This window comes from Anomalospiza imberbis, chromosome 13 (genome assembly GCF_031753505.1).
Source record: "Anomalospiza imberbis isolate Cuckoo-Finch-1a 21T00152 chromosome 13, ASM3175350v1, whole genome shotgun sequence".
NCBI lineage: Eukaryota > Metazoa > Chordata > Aves > Passeriformes > Viduidae > Anomalospiza > Anomalospiza imberbis.
In genome coordinates, this window is record NC_089693.1 from 4,207,599 (window position 1) to 4,226,017 (window position 18,419).

At 41.4% G+C, this 18,419-nt stretch overlaps 1 long non-coding RNA gene across 1 annotated transcript; it reads right to left on the reverse strand.

The window, feature by feature from the left end:
* Positions 1-602: 602 nt before the first annotated feature.
* Positions 603-15,754, reverse strand: LOC137481756 (uncharacterized). The gene is made up of 2 exons (XR_011003649.1): positions 15,617-15,754; positions 603-987 (listed from the first exon to the last, which is right to left on the reverse strand). It is a non-coding gene; the product is annotated as an uncharacterized lncRNA (long non-coding RNA).
* Positions 15,755-18,419: the final 2,665 nt, after the last annotated feature.

Sequence of the window (18,419 nt, forward strand, 5' to 3'; positions counted from 1 at the left end):
AGGAAAATAGTGCTGCTTTCTTTAAAACAACCATGGATCTCCCCCAATTCCTCAGCTTGGAGATCCAGAGGTACGACAGGTTATTTTGCAGAGGACAAAATGCCACAACTAAAGTGTGAGAGATTATAATCAGTGAACTGCACAGTGCCTGCACACCTTGCGGGTTTGCAAGCAGACTCTCTCTGGCCCCACCAGTGCTTCATTGCACTCTGAATCATGCACAACTTGCTTTGTCCATGTGGGATGAATAATTTAAAACCACTTGTCTTACAGTAGTAGTAGAGACTGCCTGGATGTTCAGAGAGGACTAAATAGCAGTTTCACTATGTTTCACAGTTGTCTGCTGTTGGTGATTCCTCTCCTCTGCTCACATCTTGTCATGTCCCTCCAAGACTGACTGTTCTTCAAAATCTGCTTTATGAGTAAAATTTCTTGCAGAGATTTGTGAAATCTGGGTGCTTCCCTAAACAAATATGCAATGCCTTTCCCAGTTTTGGAAGTCAGTTCTAATTGATAAGCTGCTTTATGGTTATTGGGATAAAAGATGCTGTGTAAAAGTCTATATACATCACACCACTTTAAAGCTTCACTGCAGGCTCATCTAAAGGAAGATGAGCTACAAGACAGCAATTGCACTGGTAATTAACAGAGTAAAAGGCATTATGGAAGGCACATGAAAGGCAAACATGATTTCTTTAGAAGGGTTCCCTCAAATGTGATTCTTTCTAGCAATACGCTGTGGCTCCCTTGACATCCTAATCCCGGTTTATTGTTTTAAACAAACCTGTGTTACATAAGAAAAGTTCCTGTCTGGAAAGCTCTGCTGACAGCACGTGTTTGATGACAAAGGAGGCCCATAAACTCCAGCACACTGGAAAAAAACAGTACAAGCAGTGTGACAATCTTGGCTGCTGGAAGCGCCGATGCGCTGGCCGAGTCCTGCCTGGCTTCTGAGGCTCTGCTCGCACTCAGCTTGGTGGGATGTGCCTGCTTGGAAGCAACGAGAGCAGAGTGAGGTGGCCCCTTGTGATTTGTTTATGGGAATGCTGCTTCCATCAATCTGTGCCTGTGAGGGATGGAAGTATGGTGCTAATGCTTCCCCTGACACATGGATCAGGTAACGCTGCCAAAAAAATGTCCCCCCCCTTTCAGACATTCCACAGCTTCTGGATCTTGAAGGCAGATGTAAGTTGTGTCTTCTGCACAGGCATCTGCAATGTGGTCTTTCCTTTGGTTAAAAATTCCCCCCTTTTTTTTTTTTTTTTGGTTGCTTGGCTGGCAGGCTAAGGCACTCTATATTACCAAGAAGGCCGTAAGAAGAGTCTCAGGCTGCAGTTTTTCTTCGAAATGCTGCTGGGCTATTTGCTTTCCAAGTTCCTCCTTTATTCTATGAAGTTTTATTTCTATAGTTGGGCATTGCAAATATTCTGCAATAATTTTGCTTCAACAATATAAAATTGTGGGTGTTTTGCAAGAGCCATATGGAATATTTTCTTTAATTTTTTTTTTTTCAGGTCTACCTCACAAGCTTTTCCAGATACACATTTTCTTTTATGTAAAGACAATTTATAATCTGATAGCTTATACAGATAGTGCACTAGTTGATCCACTGCTGAAACACCTGAAGTGATGCCCACTTCACTAATTCCCTAACAAATACCCTGGTTCAGCACTTCCCCTGGGACACACCCTAAAGCAAGTGAGAAAATGACTCCCTGATTATCAGGCCTCATAGTCTGACATGTCTAGCTGTCCTGCCTAAGCACTTGAAGTAAATGAGATTTCTGTAATTTGGTGAATCAGCACAAATAAAACCAGAACAACCCCCTCAGAGGTAAATTAACAAAGCATTTTGAACTGAACAGCTGAAATAGTTTCAAGCACTGGAAGCAGTATCTAGATATTCAACTTTTTTTTTTTTTCTTTGCAGTTCAAGCAAGTTGACAACACTGAAACAAATTAACTACACATTACCATCAATCTGAGCCTGCAGTCTTTTGTGAGGAAGCCTTGCTGAAAACTTCTTCTCCTTTTGACAATTAGAATAAATAAAAAGAGATGGATGCAGGAACAGAGCAAAGCAAAATTTGGCTGCTATAATCCCGAAGTCTGTGTAAAATGCAAACAGGTGAAATGACAAGAGCAGGAGAAGGTCATGTGATGCTGTGAAAAAAGAAGAGAAACTTTCTATGTCTGCCTTGGCTGAGTGATGCGTAAGGGACAAAGAGTACTCTGGAAAGAAGCATGGCAAAATTCAGGAAATGCTTTAAGCAGCAAGAAAACTTTGCTGATGGCAGGATCTTTCAGCCTGTCAGTCTGAAAACTGAGTTCAGCTCTTTGAAACATTTAAAATCTGACTTTAAAAATATCATAAACTTTGGTGGGAAATAGGGTTCTAGGAATGGAACAACCCTGAATCTGGAGAGAGGGAAACTTATCACATTTGGATGGATTTTGCTTCTTCATTCTGTCATTGATCAGGACAACAGGTTGGGTTTGGAAAAAGCAGCCCAAATGCCCTTTGCTTTTTCTGTGGGAGCTGGACATTCCACTTATCACCTTGCACATTACTTATCTGTGGAAAAAAGTGGAAGAGCAGCTTTTCCTGGCCAAGAATGCCAGAAAGGAAGTGTGTGTTTCTCCTTTAAAGGATGGAATTTTGAGAAGTGTGGATTTGAATGGCTGTCTTCAAGCAGCAGCAATAAATACTCAGCATATGTGAGCACCTGCAAACCTGCATTGGTAAACACCCAAAAAAAGGGACCTCTTCCCCCACTTCTCTTTGTCCACTACTATATTTATGAAATGAATTACACTTTTCAACAAGAGGATCACTGTTTTCGTTCCAATTCCCTTCCCAATTTGAGCCCCGGGCATAGGAACCACACTACTCAATTAAAACAGTTAGCACAACACCTGGATTACAACTCTGCACTCCATTGGGGGCCATATGGTTTATTATTCCACGTCAAACCTCAGCCATGCATACAGTCTCTCACATAAATGCACCCCTCCAATATATATTTTGAAAGTCTCTGCGCTTTACTTCTTTATATATGAGTAGCTGTTGCAAAAACTGAAATTTCTCTGCTCAGCTGCAGCAGACAATAGCCTGAAATGTTAAGCTTTCATAAAGGTTTGCTTCCAGATAATTATGGGAAAGAAAAAATTCAATTTGAAACATCTGCAGTTCTTCATATGAAACCTGTCCTGAGGGCATGGTGTACCTGTATCTGAAGCTTCCTCTCTGACCACACCAGGTTACAAATTAATTATTAATCTACATCTCATGTATGTGTGTGTGCTTGAAGAGGTGTTTATGTTACCAGTCTGTAAATACTTTTTCACTCAGATATTTTAAGTCCTCTGCAAGGTCTGTTACCCACCTTTGTTAGAAATGTGTAGGCTTAAATCTGTGTCATTGTCAGATTGAACTGCATTTGCAATGAGTAGATAAGATTAAACAGGGTCTAAATTATCTTTCTATATATATATCTTATGTACAAAAGTGTCCTTCAATATTCTATTTAAAAACTTGTGAGCCCAGAAAGCAAACTCTCCTGGGCTGTAGCAGGATGGGCAGCGTGGGCAGATGAGGGGGGTGATTCTGCTGAGGACATTGAGACACCCTCTAGAATGCCCATGGTCCCAACAGCTCAAATCACTCAATCTGCAAAACCTGAGAGAGAGAGAGAGACAACAGGACTGGAAAATACACCATTCATCCTTCTTGCCAAGCAGTTTTACCTAAAACTGCATTTCCTTTATTTCACACTCTGCCTTCCCCTGACCCTTAGGCCTCGTCACTTTTTCTGCTGGGCTTCCACAGATATCTTTTTTTCATTTTTTTAAATAGTTCGGAGAGCATGTTTTTAATTATAATCTGAGGAATAAAATAAATGATATTTTTGGAGACCCCCTTGGAGCATTCTCAGGGTGGTTTGCTTATAAATCAACATATTGAGGGCTTAATTGTGCAACCCTTCTGTCTTGCAAGCCCTTACTCATCTGAGCAAGTTCAGGGAGACTTCCCAGTGGGTAAATGCTCACTAACATGTGTGCACAATCTGGCATTACATGAATATCACTCTCACATATTTTGTGGCCCAGTGTATTTCCAGTATTTGCAGTGTGTTAGATACAGTTTAATGGTGAACAGCTGTTAGAAGAGATTTATCAACATTATGGGCCAGTTTCTAACATCCTTACTCAGAGTGGTACCTAACCCCTCAAGGAGTCCCTTTCAAAGCAGAAGGAATCACACAACAGAATCCAGCCCTGGAAAGCTCAAGTCTGCTGTACTTTGGCCTAGTCCTCCAAAATATTGAAACACACACTCAACTTTGAGCACATTCACATACACCTTACATCCCTGTCCTCAGCAAAGAAAGCACTCAAAAAATCAAAAATGTAAATGCATTTTTAAAATTTTTCTGCAGGGTACTGATTTTGAAAGAGATGCTAACATGTAATTATAATTAAGTGTGTGCATAAGTTCTTTTGGTATTCTTCCTCTGTCACCAGCACCTGGAAGGATTGACCATGCCCAGAAGAAACAATTTCAAAACATATTAATCATCATGTGACAGAATTTGTCACTTACTGCTTTTAAATCTATCATATGTAGAAGACTGGCATGGGACAAAAATGCTGCAGTTAGGAAGTGCCTTTATCAAACTATGCAGAGGAATTTTTCTTAAGAAAATTAAATATATATATATATATATATATGTGTGTGTGTTTAAGCTTTGTGTATATACAATAGATAGGTATATATATACATATTCTTTTTTTTTTTTTTCTGCAGCTCAGCAAGCAAGAACTTGGTTTGAACCTAGAACTAGGTTTGCCTCTAACCCTGTCTTGATTTCAGAAACCAGATATATTCTGCTAGGCCCTGTATGCAGGGGCAGATATGCCTTGTAATTAATTGAAATATTTCTTCCACGATCAGCTATGCAAGCATAATCCTGCCTATGGATTTATGGAAGCCTCCCACTTTTCTGCTGGACATTACCAGAAAATTAAATATGGCCAAATACAGGAGAAAGGAGACAGACACTTGTGTCAGTGAGCTCACTGAATGTCAGTCCATCTGTTAGTTTATAGGTTAATGTCCCACTTGTGCCCTTTCCTGTGCCATTATCCCTTGATTTCCCGGTGCATGATTTGGAAAACAAGACCCTGGGAGTCAGGCAGACACATTTGCTTGTTACAGAGAATAGGGTTGATAAGATGCTCTGTAATAACAGACCCGTGCAGCCCCCAACAAAATACAGCAAGACACATAAGAAAAAAATTGGAAATGTAAGTTTTAGTGATAGTGACTGCATGTAGAGCCTGCAGCAGTCTCATCCGTCTGACCTTGCTTTGTGAACTACAAATGACCTCACTGAAAAACAACAGAGACCTTTTCTTGCTCTAGGCTGTCTCTTGATTGTATCTCTTCCTTCAGGTTACTGTAACTGCTCTTTTCCAGGGGTTGGGAAGGAAAAAAAGAGAGAAGCAGAGTAGAAACACTTAGCTGAAGACCCAAAGGCCCCCCAGGCCTGCTTCTTCCTCAGTTCTACCATCACTCTATTAATAACAGACAACGTTTTCATTAAACGATGCACTTTCCCGCTCCAGGATAGACTTGAGTTTTCTGCACTGATCATTATAAAAGTCCCAGGAGGGCTCCTACAACCACACTGTCTTCACAACAGAGACAAGAACTATCTGTTCCTACACAAACCATACACTGTAGTGATCCCAAGAGTGAAAGAGACCTAATAACCCACAAGTGAAAGAGGTACAGAGCCTAGTTATCAAATTCCATCCTGCAGGATAAAAGCATCCCCATTCCAACTTCTCATCCAAGGTCTTTGTGGATAAAAGGTTTCTCTGAGCTGCCCTTGAATGGCAGGAAGCTGTTCCTCGTGCATGGCAATTGCCCTTGTTTTACTTGATTTTATACTGAAGAAACCTCCCTTATCATACAGGATCTTTTTCCAGCGCTGCCTGAGTTGTTAGAGCATTTGAGAAACAGCCTCCTGTTCGATTAAATACTTGAATACTTTTAAACTGTTGCCTCTTTCCCTCTCTCCTTTAAAGAACATTATTGATACCCATGTAACCCTGGGCCACTATTTTGGGCAGGGGGCTGCACAATCACATATGGTGACACCACCCCCAGTCTGAGGAGTTTGCAGTAAAAAGAGACACTGCACAGCACCCAAAACTGAGCCCAGTCATCACCTTCCCCCTTCAGAATGCATGATATTCTCAGTAGACCCTCTCCAAAAGATAAATTAAATCCTATTTTCATTTTTCAAAGGCTCCCCTGTACTCTTAATCTTTTCTTATGAAAATTGGATGAAGAAAGTAAAAAAGATCAATAACTTAAACATGAAAGTAATCAAGCTATCATGAATAACCAACTACAGGGAATTCCTCACAGCAGTTCCTTGGAGTTCTTGGAATAAAAGGCTACCAAAACCATTTATTTATGGAATATTAACTAAAATCTGGCTACAGGATAGCTAAATATGTAACAAAGTTATTCGAGTTAGCACTGCCAGTAAAACTCAAGTTCACAGTCCAAAAAAAAAGTTCTCAAGGATATTATCCCACTGGGAAAATAATGAAAACGTTACAGCTTAAAACTTTGTACTTGCAAAAATTGTGACTATTGAAAATGTTCCATGAGCAGCTGGAAACAGATTGTGTGGCCACTGGTATGGTTAATAATGCTGCTGGCATGCCAAACTCATGGGCACTGCTAGGCAGGGAGAGTGAAATGAAGCTTCACTTTTTGGGTGGTCACCTTGATTTCTAGATTAGGCTGTTCCATTGTAGCATCAGCTGAAAAGTTTGCAAGCCCTTGACTGAGGTTCCCTCTTCACTCAAATATTCCAAATCATGGGACAGGAATGGTCCAGGCAGCAGACACAGAGAACTTGCAACCAGCTAATGCTTCAACAGTAAATAAACCTTCCTTCCCTGATGATCATTTTCATGAAGTCCTGGTGCACAAAAAGTACATACTCTGGATTTTTAAATGTCGTTACGCCTTGGAAATCTATATGACATAAACTTTTGCCTAAAAATCAATTCTGAGTTACAATTTGATTAGCAGAAAATTGCCATCACATTTGTTTCTACATTTGTCTACCTCATGTCCTTTTCATTCATAGGCTGGGCGATTTAAGCTTTCTTTAAAAACTCCCCAAGAAAGTCTGTGACATTAAAATGTCCTTTGATGCTCTTTCACTAAGCAGTGAATATTAACAGTTATGGTGACCCTGTTCCCTAATGTGTCTCTGTTGGATCAATAGCAGTTAAGTGCCACTGTTTTACAATTAAAAAGGGGATCATTTTAAATTTAAAAGCTCATAGCTAATTTTCTTCTTGGCACTTAATAGCATAATTCATTTTTGAAAAACCACATAGGGAGAGCATATACTTTATTCTTTGTTGGCAGCCTTGCTGGGGCTAGTTTTAGTACTCATTGTTGCATTATGTATAATTTACAGCAATGCCCAGTCAAGCCATCCACATGGCAGGAAGTGTCATACTGCTCCAAAATATGAGTTTGATCCACAGGCAAGAATTAGAGGAAGAACCTGCTGGTTTTATACCTCAGTGAACTCCTCTCTGATAAGCATTTTGTAGCCACTTGCTACCAGTGTTTTGTTTCTGCACCTTCTTGCTAGGCAAGGCCTCAGCTCTTAGCAGGCCAAGAGGTTTATGCTTGAAGAAGCCAACAGGCAGGCAGGAGTTTCTGAATTCTGGGCAATCCAGTAAAATAATGAGTAGTACACTACTACTACACTGAGTAGTACAACTTCACCCTTCCTACCTGCCAAAAAAACCCACTCTCATCTTCATTCCTGTGAGTTTTTGTTTTGCTTTTATTTTGCAGTTGAAAAAAAAAACCAAAAAACAAGCAGAAGAACTATGAAAATCCTGCTGCTTTTTCTCTAAGTTCCCCAGGAGTATTTTGAGCTTGGACATTCCCACTAGGGATGCAGCAGCCAAGGGTGTGTCTGCACCATTTGTAGGCTTCAACCTCCTACTGCACAAGAACAACCTCAGATCAACGAACATGAACAATCTCAGATCTTAGATCACATGTCCTACAGTGGAAAAGTAGCTCTTGTAGGGTTTATCTGTCAGGAGACAGAATTTGAAGAGGGAATGGGGAGGTTTCTGGTGAAAAGCTTTTCTGCTTTCAATATTTCTGCCCTAAGTACAGGAAGTTAGGAATTCCACGTACTCTTCAAGTACTGTAGTTTCAAAGTTTGCTTATTGGTAACCAAGATTTTGCAAGTCCCTAAATTCAGGAAGAGGGCCACCCCCAAATATTTCCAGGTAGTTTCAAAGAGGGAACACGGACATAGAACTGAGCGAAGTTTAGGACTACACTTCAATAAAAGGTGGCATTTCCTGAACTTCAGTCTCTTTTCACAGCAGAGCAGGGAGCAGCAAATAGCTGACTGCATCAGTATTGGGGTTTGTGTGTGATTGCAGACACAGGTGGTGGTAAGGAATTATTACCTGATTGTTTCAGCAACTTCATGAAGATGAAGCCTACTATTCCCTGCTCCCCTTCACCCTTGAATAATCCTACATGAACTCTAACAGATATTTACAGAAAGCAGCACTTCTGGCCCCAGCTGACACTGACAGTAGCAGACAAATAAGCTGCACTCATTTACAGGTAAAGACGAGCTGGGGCTTTTAACATAAAAGCCCATATTCATCCGGAATTAAATAAATTCTCTTTTAACAAATCACTGCTGTTCATTAGTAAAAAAAAAAAAATAAAAAAATAACTGGAGCCACTGAGCTGCTGCAGTGTGGTAAAGGCACATCAGACAGAGGAAATGTTGGGTTAATGTGAGCTGGCCCCCCCGGGACACTCTCACCCAAATGGTCAATGCTGTAACCCAAGTCAGCGCAGGGACTGGCGGCTGGCAGTGGCAGCAGATCAGGTTCTGACAAAGCCTGCTGCTCCAACACGCCTCTGTACAACACAATTAACTGCTTACACCAGGCCTTGCCTTGTTTCTGCCACGTTACACTTCTCACATTTCATGTAATAGTGTTTGCAAAGTGCTCCCACTTTTCAATTAGCCAGTCCTGCCTTCCCCCTCACTCTCATCTGCTGAATCCAGGGAACTGCCCAGAAGTTCAGTCTCTCAGACACAAACTCTCAAAGCATGTGCTTCAAAGACACTGGTGGCAGTCTTGCATTTTTATTATTTTCTTTTTAAAGCTGTTCATTAGATGTAATTTTTCCGTACACCTAGGGGGAATCAAATCAGGGATATAACTTCCCTTTGCTTTGCTGCCCTAGGTGTACAAGATATTCCTAACAACACAAGCAGTAACCACTTCATCTGCAGAATAACCTTTCTGTGAGTGTCCTTCTACCTATTGATTTGCTGATCTCTATCACAAAATCTCAAACTACTGCTTCATACCCTGCTTCCCTTTGAAGTAGACTTATGTAATTGTATACAGATTAAAAAAAAAAAGAAATCAAAGACCCAGGAGTTTTGCCTCCCCTCTCTGTGCCCTACAACAAAAACCACAATCACATTTACTTTTTTGTGTAATTATCCTTTCATATCTGTGTGTGAGATGCAGCACTCCATAGGCTTGGTTTTCATTAGGTGCTAAGTGCTTACAAGTATCTGCAAGGCTGTCAGTCACCTCAGAAAATACACCACGTCATTTTCTAGGACTGCAGTAATATGTTCACCAACCAGATACCGCATGGCCACTTGAAACCAGCTTGTGTAAAACTTGATTTCAAACTCTCTAGGAGTGACAGAAGATTCCAGCCCAGTTACAGATTATTTGAAAAATGCAGACACTGCAGGTAGCAAGGTAAGTGGTCTGACAGGATGAGCACTGGCTTGGAAACTTCAGATGAGCAGAAATCTTTAAGTAAGTTTGTGTTTGGTACCCCAGTTTCAAAAAACTCTCAGAAGCAACCAAACCAGTCTCCTGTAAGAATTTGATTTTTACACATCTCAGCTCAGAAAGTTCCCAGGATAGGAACACCCCAGACTGTGGAACAAGAAATGCTCTATCACACAAAACCAGATGCAAATGTAGTTCATGTTCTCAGTTTTCAGAGCTGGATGTGAAACTGAGCTAAAATTGTCTCCTAAACCCCAACTTTTATTACAAGAAACCAGTTACTCCCAATTGCCTAATCTAGAAAACAAAAAAAAAAGTGAGAATATCTTGTTTTTTTTCTTTCTGGTATTTCTGATAAGGCAGCAGATGAAAAGGAGTGAAAATTACTATTTCGAAAACTTCCATGACACAAAAGCATCAGTTTGTAATGAGGACTAAAACCATATTTTGGTTTATCTAACTGTTCTGTCTTTACAGTAGTGATTGAAAAGGTAGTTTGTAATCAGTGGTATTCAGCATGGCACAGGATCCTTTCTGGCAACCCAGGAAATAATAAAAGACTTAGGGAAACAAAATCAAGGTATTTTTTCTGTTGCTGGAAAACCTCTGGCTCAAACCAGTCAGCCTTGGCTTGGAACGGCATTGAGCTGAAGCTGATTACACCCAGGCAGGAGTCTGAACCAGGACTGGGAATGATTCCCTGTGTGTGTGGATATTTTACCAGACATTTGGGCATGCCGGTGGTAAAACTCTCCTCATGGTTTTTTCATCATCTGGAATGTCCCCAGATAGGTCTACAGAGCAGTCTGGGTATGAACAAGTTACAACTGACAATAGACCCCCTTCTATAATGTGAATTGTAAACAAAAGCATCAGCTGGAGGAGCCTGACCCCTACTCTTGCTGACATTCCAGTGTCTGGAGAAAGAATCATTTTTGGCCCAATACATTTTCAAAACACTCAGGAAGGTCTGAGATATCAACCAGACTTCAGACCTGATCTGGAGGCCAGAGGCTCCCCTGCTGACTTTGTGGATTTGGATCAGGGCCACAGAGAAACGGCAATTCTTCCAGCTTGCAGTAGAAGACAATTGCCATTTGTAGGCAATGTGTGAATATTCAGGAGACTTTATTACACTGAATCCAGTAAAGTTTTACTCTGTATTAAGTTATTGCAGTGTTTGAAACTGAGCTGCAAAATTTTGATTAAAAAAAAAAAAGTGTAAATTCCATATGGCTCCCAGGTGTTCCTCAACCTGGTCCCCAGTTTCCCCTTTCACCAGAAAAAGAAAAAAGGGATCTGGATTTATACATAGAGATACCCTTCACTCTGCCACCACCCTGATATTATTGTATCCAGCACTGCAGACAAAGCTTGGAGCTTCCTGCACAGTATGGGCCCAGGTTTGCTTTCCCACTATACAACATTTACAGATGTTTTCAGGAAATTTGCTCCAGGCAGGTGAAGAAAGAAGTAAACTTTTTGGTTTTCCTCTATATTAATATTTCCTCCCTTGTCCCAATATCCATGTGTGATTTATTCTCCATTCAAGATGTTCACCTAAACAGGCACAAAGTCAGTCAGGATTTTATTTTAAACCTTGTTGGGTTATTTTTTTAAAGCATGTTTATGAGTTTTCTTTCATTCAGTTAATCTAACTACACAATGTGTTCGAGTACAACTAAATCTTAGAGGTACCATCTTAGAAGTGACTTCCATTATTTTCCTTTAATTTATGACGTTGTAAAATGTTGCAGCACAGAAACAATCTTAACACCTTTCTTAGTTAATTTGCTCATTTATCTCGATAGAAGAAAAACACAGTAAAATTTAAACTGATTCAGATATTTTTCAATTACAAACCAAAATGGATAGTGTTGTGTAAAACCATAGAAAAAAACTCAGCAATTTCTCATTCTGTTCCCCTCAATTTTTACACTTAGAGACTTCAGAAATGCAATTTTCCTGACTTCTACTTGAAATCCTGCTGACATTTTTGTTGCTACAGGACAAACTGTTTTAAGCAGTTTTGTTAAACAAAAAGAATCACACCAAGACATGGAAAAGTTCAGCTAGTGCTCCCTTTGATTTTGAGATAATTCAGCTCCTAAGTCTAATTGTTTTCCAGACACCCACAGACACTTCAGAAAAATAAAGGAAGAAAAAACAAAAGCTCAGGTGTTGACCAAACAACATTTTCCTACTGAAGACAACTTTGGGATGAGGAAAAGGGACCAGCACAACAAAAACTGCACAAGACTCAATTTTATGGAATATCCGTGTTCCTGTTAAGTGGGGAAAAAGAGCACAGCCTTTTGCCCAGGAAAGCTTGTCACTTGTACCCAACAGCCACTGTTCTCTGTTCTCTTCCTCCCTCTGCACAGCCTCTGGGTTGTTCTGCATTTCCCCACTTTCCACACTTAAATTGCCTTCCAATACAGGGCCCCTTCAGCCACTGGAACTTTTTAAATATATATATATATATATATATATATGCAGGTGACAGTTGTCTAGGGAGAAGTACATTTCCCTCTTCTGGTCCTTTATGCTAGAGTTGATGCCACACAATTCCCTAAATATGGGTATTTGCCATGGCAACAACTGCAGCACAGTTTTGCAGAACTCTCCCCTTAAGTGGCTTAATGGATATGGTATTTATTCCCTTTCTGAAGATTTAGCTTCAGTGACACATTAATACAAACATAAATGGAGCAAATATTTGTGTGCTTCTTGGGAATAACAAAGGCACGTTTATCTGATACACACAGAAAAGACATTTTTGAACCTCATTAATACATGAGTAGAAGTCAATGGAGGAAAATGGATCTTGTTAACTGGCTTCTTGGATACCAATAAGCATCTCATTTGCCTTAAACATATCAACCTAGCAACACTATTTATTCAATATAGAATAATCAGTGACATTAGAGAGCCCCAGCATTGCACACAGAGGAATGATTAATCTATTATTCATTCCACAATAAAGACTCTGAGGGATTTACCATATGAAAAGTGATATTCAGAAAAGGAGGTGGTATTTTTTTTTCCCTGACCTGTATGGGAATTCCTGTCCTGTGGGATGAATTCCATTGAATAACATTGAGAGTTTTGGTTGTGGGTTTTGCCTTTTTTTTTTTTTTTTTTTTTTTTTTTTTTTTTTAAGTACCTTTCCTTTCTGCAAGGCAGAAAAGATATTCCAGAGGACTCTGGGACTGAGTATATGGTATGAAAACAGGCATGGAGCTTTGTATAGGCTGCATCACATTTATGCCTTCTGAAGAGATGGAATTGTGTTGATTTGACAAGCAGAAGCTCCTTTTTCCTCACTGGTGCCCATCTTGCCAGGACGGTTGGTGTGGACACAAGGTTATATGCACATACAGACGCTTGTGCATGTGCAGAGCTGTGAAAAACAACTGTAAACCTCACACAAAACTGCCAGCAGCCTGGGGTCTATGGCCAGAGGATATCCACAAGTCTGACACTGCACCCAGGAACCAAAGAACCTCTGAGGACACTTTCTCTGCCCGCTCCAGCCCAACTCCAGCTCTTGAGCCAGAACACAGCCAGCTACCCCCATGGAGGCCACCAAACAACAGACTGTGCACCTGCTTTGCAAAGTTTAGATACAGCCATTAATTTTTTTTTCATCAGCTGTTTAATAATTATTAAGAATCCTTCTGCTTACTCTGCAGTAACAGCCATGGCCAGAGCTCCAGCACACCAGCAATCGAGCCCTGTACACGAACAGATGCACAGCTGTGCATTTAATTGGTGTCAAGGTGGCACCTGAAAAGCAGCTACTTGAATATAGATTTAAATAACAGGACAGGTGACTTGCAATTACTACATGTGCATTTGTGTGGACAGCTTGGGATTCTGCTGTTTCAAAGACCAAAACTTTTTAAATTTTTTTCCTTCAGGAAGTTTCTTCGAGAAGCAAAGAGGCCATTACAATCAAGGAGAACTTTTGTGTAAGTAAGCACTAAGTAAAAATTATGGAACTGGGATTTAGATCATGAAACTGTCTAAAAGGCAAGTTGTTATTTGATTTTGAAATGTAATTGAAAATAAGAATAATGAAGATAATTCCAATTACTCTGGAATGGCCTTCTGCTCCTTGCAGGGTGTGCAGTGATTAACTAGCCTTTTATAGCACTTCATTTTTTTTATTTTTTTCCCAGTGATGGAAGGTTTACCCAGGAATCCTTGGGTAAGAATAATTTGTTTTAGCAAAGACATTTGCAGTAGAGTGGAGGAAGAGTGCTAACCTCTGTGTCAGCCCACTCAGCCCTTCTGGGCTGCCAGGGCAGCCAAGGGAGGAACTGGAGGAGGAGGATTCTCCATGCCAGTTTGAGCAGGCAGCAAATCCTGCAGACATCTGCAACTTTGACCATTCTGGCTACCACAAAATTAACCTTAGGGCTACAGCACAACATGCTGGCCTCAGCACACCTGTAAACACCACTGAACTGAGTGTTCATGAAAAGCAAGCTGCACTTCTAAGACCTCTGATGAACACTCCCACTTTGCATTGTTGGATTCTGAATAAGGAGAGCTCGTTGATGCATTTCTTTTTCCTTTCGCTCTTAATTTTGGAGAGTCCTACTGACATACATGAGTTATGCCTTGTCTTAGGATATTCTAGCAATACATTAGACTAAAAGCAATGGTAGCTTCTCTCATCAAGAACTCTACTGCATCTTACCACTTGCCACCCATGAGCATCTTTACTGAACTCCAGAGATCTCAGAGAAAACACTTACTTTGTGATGACTAAAATAAGGGTGCTGTTTTTTGCCACAGTTTAGCTTAAATTATGCAAAACTCTGAGATATGTGAAGCATAAAGAAAGGAAGAACAAGGCCTTTAATTGAATTCAAGATCCATTTCAACTGAATTGCTAAAACCCTAAAACAGTAGAGCAGTTTTGCATTCTGCTAACATAATCCACCTCCATCCATGTTACTCCCCATGAGTCACACACACATAAGCTCTCAGTGCACAAGATACAAGAAAAGACCACATAGCAAGCAGCTGAATCAGCCTCTCCTTTTAGGCCTTACATTTGCCCATGAAAATAGTGAATATTGAGACAGGACTATTCCAACTGTCATCTACAGCTCTTTGTTAGTGATAAGAAAGGAAATTTCTTCACTCGGAAATTCCAGTTTTTGTGCCAACAGCTGCATTGGTTCCTCTGCTGCTGTCAGTAACTGTGTTCACTTTAGACCTTTCTAACACAGCATTTCAGAAACTGTTTGCTGCTTCTCAGCCCACAGCAGGGGAATTCCATCTGTAGGGCTATGACTCCTGGAGGAGACAGAATTCTTGTACTACTGTCCTCCAAATTAGTTTGTAACACGGACAAGTGAAATGACAAGGGCAATTAATAAGCAGAAGCGCATTCCCTGGGTTCAGAGTTTCAAGCCCTCAAAGCTCTGATCTACAGATCCTACAGAACAAGGCAGAGAGGCAGTGCTGGAATGTGACCCACAGGAGCATTTCCCTGCTGGATGGCTGACAGAAGAGCACTGGGATGTGCCTTTCCTTGCTCTCACAGCCTGTGGTGGCAATCCTCACCATATTGCCCTGCTCTGCCCACATTCCTCTGAGTATCAACACAGCTCCTCTCTCCCTGCTCCTCCTCCTGTGACCCTCTGTCCCCCTCCCTCTCTGTGTTGACGCATTCCCGCAGTCCTACCTGAGTTACTCCGTGCAGCAAATCACTTTTCTTGGTCCAAGTCACCCTCCGTGGCCCAAACCAGTGCCCACAGCCTCCAGGAAGGGGCTGAGTGAAACAGGGGAGAAATATTCCCTTGCGCTGGTCAGTGATGGCTCTGTGAAGGCACTAAAGCCCTGCCTGGCCCAGAACCTGGGACCAGCAGCTCACAACAATTATCACCTCAGGGTGTGGAAGGTGGAGCTCAGGGCCAGGTGAACTCCTCAGCCCACTCACAGCTGTGGAAATGAGTTCCTAGATCATTCACCTCATCCCTGCACAAGCAGCAAATCTTCGATGCAGCCCCCAATCCCTGGGGGTAGAGGGGACATCTCTCCTGTACTACACCCATAGCTGGGGACACAGGAGACAAGTCCCTCAAAGAAGCCCCAGCAGCTGCTGTGGCAGTGGGGGGAGCCTGGGAGTCATGGGGGGGTCCCCACAAGCGAGAGGTGCCCAAATCTCATTGTCCCCAAGCAGCAGCAATCAATAGGGCTGTAATTACCACTGCTGCTGTTTGGTCCCCCTAAACAGGGGGAGCACAGCTTCGTGCCCGTGCCCCCGTTGAGGATGCAGCTCTGCAAAACTACTCCTCTTATCCCTCTTTACATATTTATTACAACTCTTTAGACTGAACCATGCAAACTAAAGGAAAGCGACCAATGGAAAGGGGCTGGCTTGTGCCAGCAATCCCCAGACTGTCAAGCGATCACTGAAGATTGGACAGGTCCTGATGAAATAAATGTTGGCTGCTGACTCTTCCAATTTTGCAACACTCCTCTGTGTCACTGGAGCAGCCTTGTCCAAGATTGAGATATTTGCAAACTGTCATCTTTCATAAATATCTGCCTTGAGTGACACTTTGCCCCCCTCCATTTCCCTTTGAAATGTACCTAGCTGGCACGGAGCCTGCGGGATTTCATTGCTTGTGATAGGTGATTAGCAAAGAGATGATTTCCTCCTCCCTCCCCCTCCTCCCCTCTGCCAAAGGGCTGAGTGACAGGTCCAAAAGGCGAAAGGCAGACTGGGGAAGCAAATCTGCCAGAGGCAGAAGTGATGACACTCCGAAAACACTTCATTCATCTTGCCAAATTACAGGCTGGGCTGGGGACTGATGGAGACTGGAGGAGGGAGGGGGGGATAATCTCCTGCCTTTGCCTTGCGTGTTCTGTGCTCAAAAACATTGCAAAGCAGCTCCTGGAGCTTGAGGGATGCACCCCAAACCCCTGCAATTTCTGCTCTGTAATGCTCCCAGGCGAGCTGCTACCTGGCTCTGCTGGAGCCTCGTGACGAGGAGCATGAAGTGTCTTAGTCATGGATGTCAGATCCCCTCAGCTCCCACTGCCTTCCTGCCTAGACGTCAGAAATGGGGGCTGAGAGGGAATTTCAAACAGCAAAACAAAGTAGGAGCCACCTGCACAGCCTTCCCCTCATTTATTTGCTCAGAGGGCAAACCAGGTATTTGTGGTTGAGAGTTTTCCTATGGCTCTTTTGGGAATCTTTGAGAGGTAATTTGGGAATGAACACAGATGTGAGCCACTGATGATGCTGGTTCTAGGATGAGCTGGGATGTCTTCTGAGCAACAGAGAAAACTAACTGTGTGCTTGGACAAAGTTCTGCACAAAATTTCCTTTTTTAAGACGAATACCAATTTGGAATGAGACATCCATTGAATTTTTTTTTTTTTCTCCTCAAAACATTATCTAAAGAATGGCTTGATTTGGCCTTTTTAATTTAAGGAATTTTTTTTTTTGTTTCTGGATTTGAAGTGGATGCCTGTCTCAAATGTAATTACTTTTTTTTTTTTACCTTACATTTAATGGTTTAACATTGAAATGTTTCAGACTTGCCAATTAACTACTTCAACCCAAAGTGTTTTGCCTGAATTCTCAACATGCCCTAAGTCTACTCTATTTACATTTTCAGACTTGACATTTCCTTTTAACAGTGAGATTGCTAACAAAGGAAATTATGTTTTCCTCCTGTCTTTGCCAATGGACATTGTAAGCAGTGATCACTGAATCTTAAATTCACTTTTCCAACTGAAGAGCAAGTCAGTTATTTCAGCTGGTGCAATTGAAAGTCTCTCTCTTCTGTCATCCCGAAGTACTTCAAGAGATACACAAACCACTCCTGAAGAATGAGAGAGAATGATTTTATTTTTAATAATACATGAGTTTTTCGTTACATGTCAAAGGGAGAACACCAGATTCTGTTCTCTCCTAAGGTAGTCTAAGACCTAGGGTGCACTCAAACACAGACTTAATACTGTTGTAAAAACTTATTTGAATTATTTGAATATCAGAACCTACAGCTCAAATAGATGCTGATGTCACTTTTCATTCTTATTTGTGTAAATGAAGCCTTGGCTTTCTGTAGCATCATCTCTCAATGGTATCTCCCAGGATACACTGAAAATGGATACCAGGGCATCATAAAGTGAATTGCTAATAACAAAAATAGATGCCTTATACGTTACAGAGTGAAGTGTCTACTCCAGGCAGGAGAAATATCTCTAAAATGCTCCTTAGCTAATCATCCCAGAATCCAAAATATCAGGGCTGGAAAGGATGTATGGCACTGTCTGTCCTGGAACTGTTTGATGCAAGCATGTTTGCTAGGCATTTATTTGATAAATTCTATTCAGCAGAAGTAATTCTGAAGAATATAAGAATTTTCTAACAGTTGAACCCAAACATAACATGGTTCCCTTTTTCTCTTGAACACTAAAGATGTGCTCAACTGGGACTCAGGATCTGCATGTTCCCCACTGCTGGATGCCCT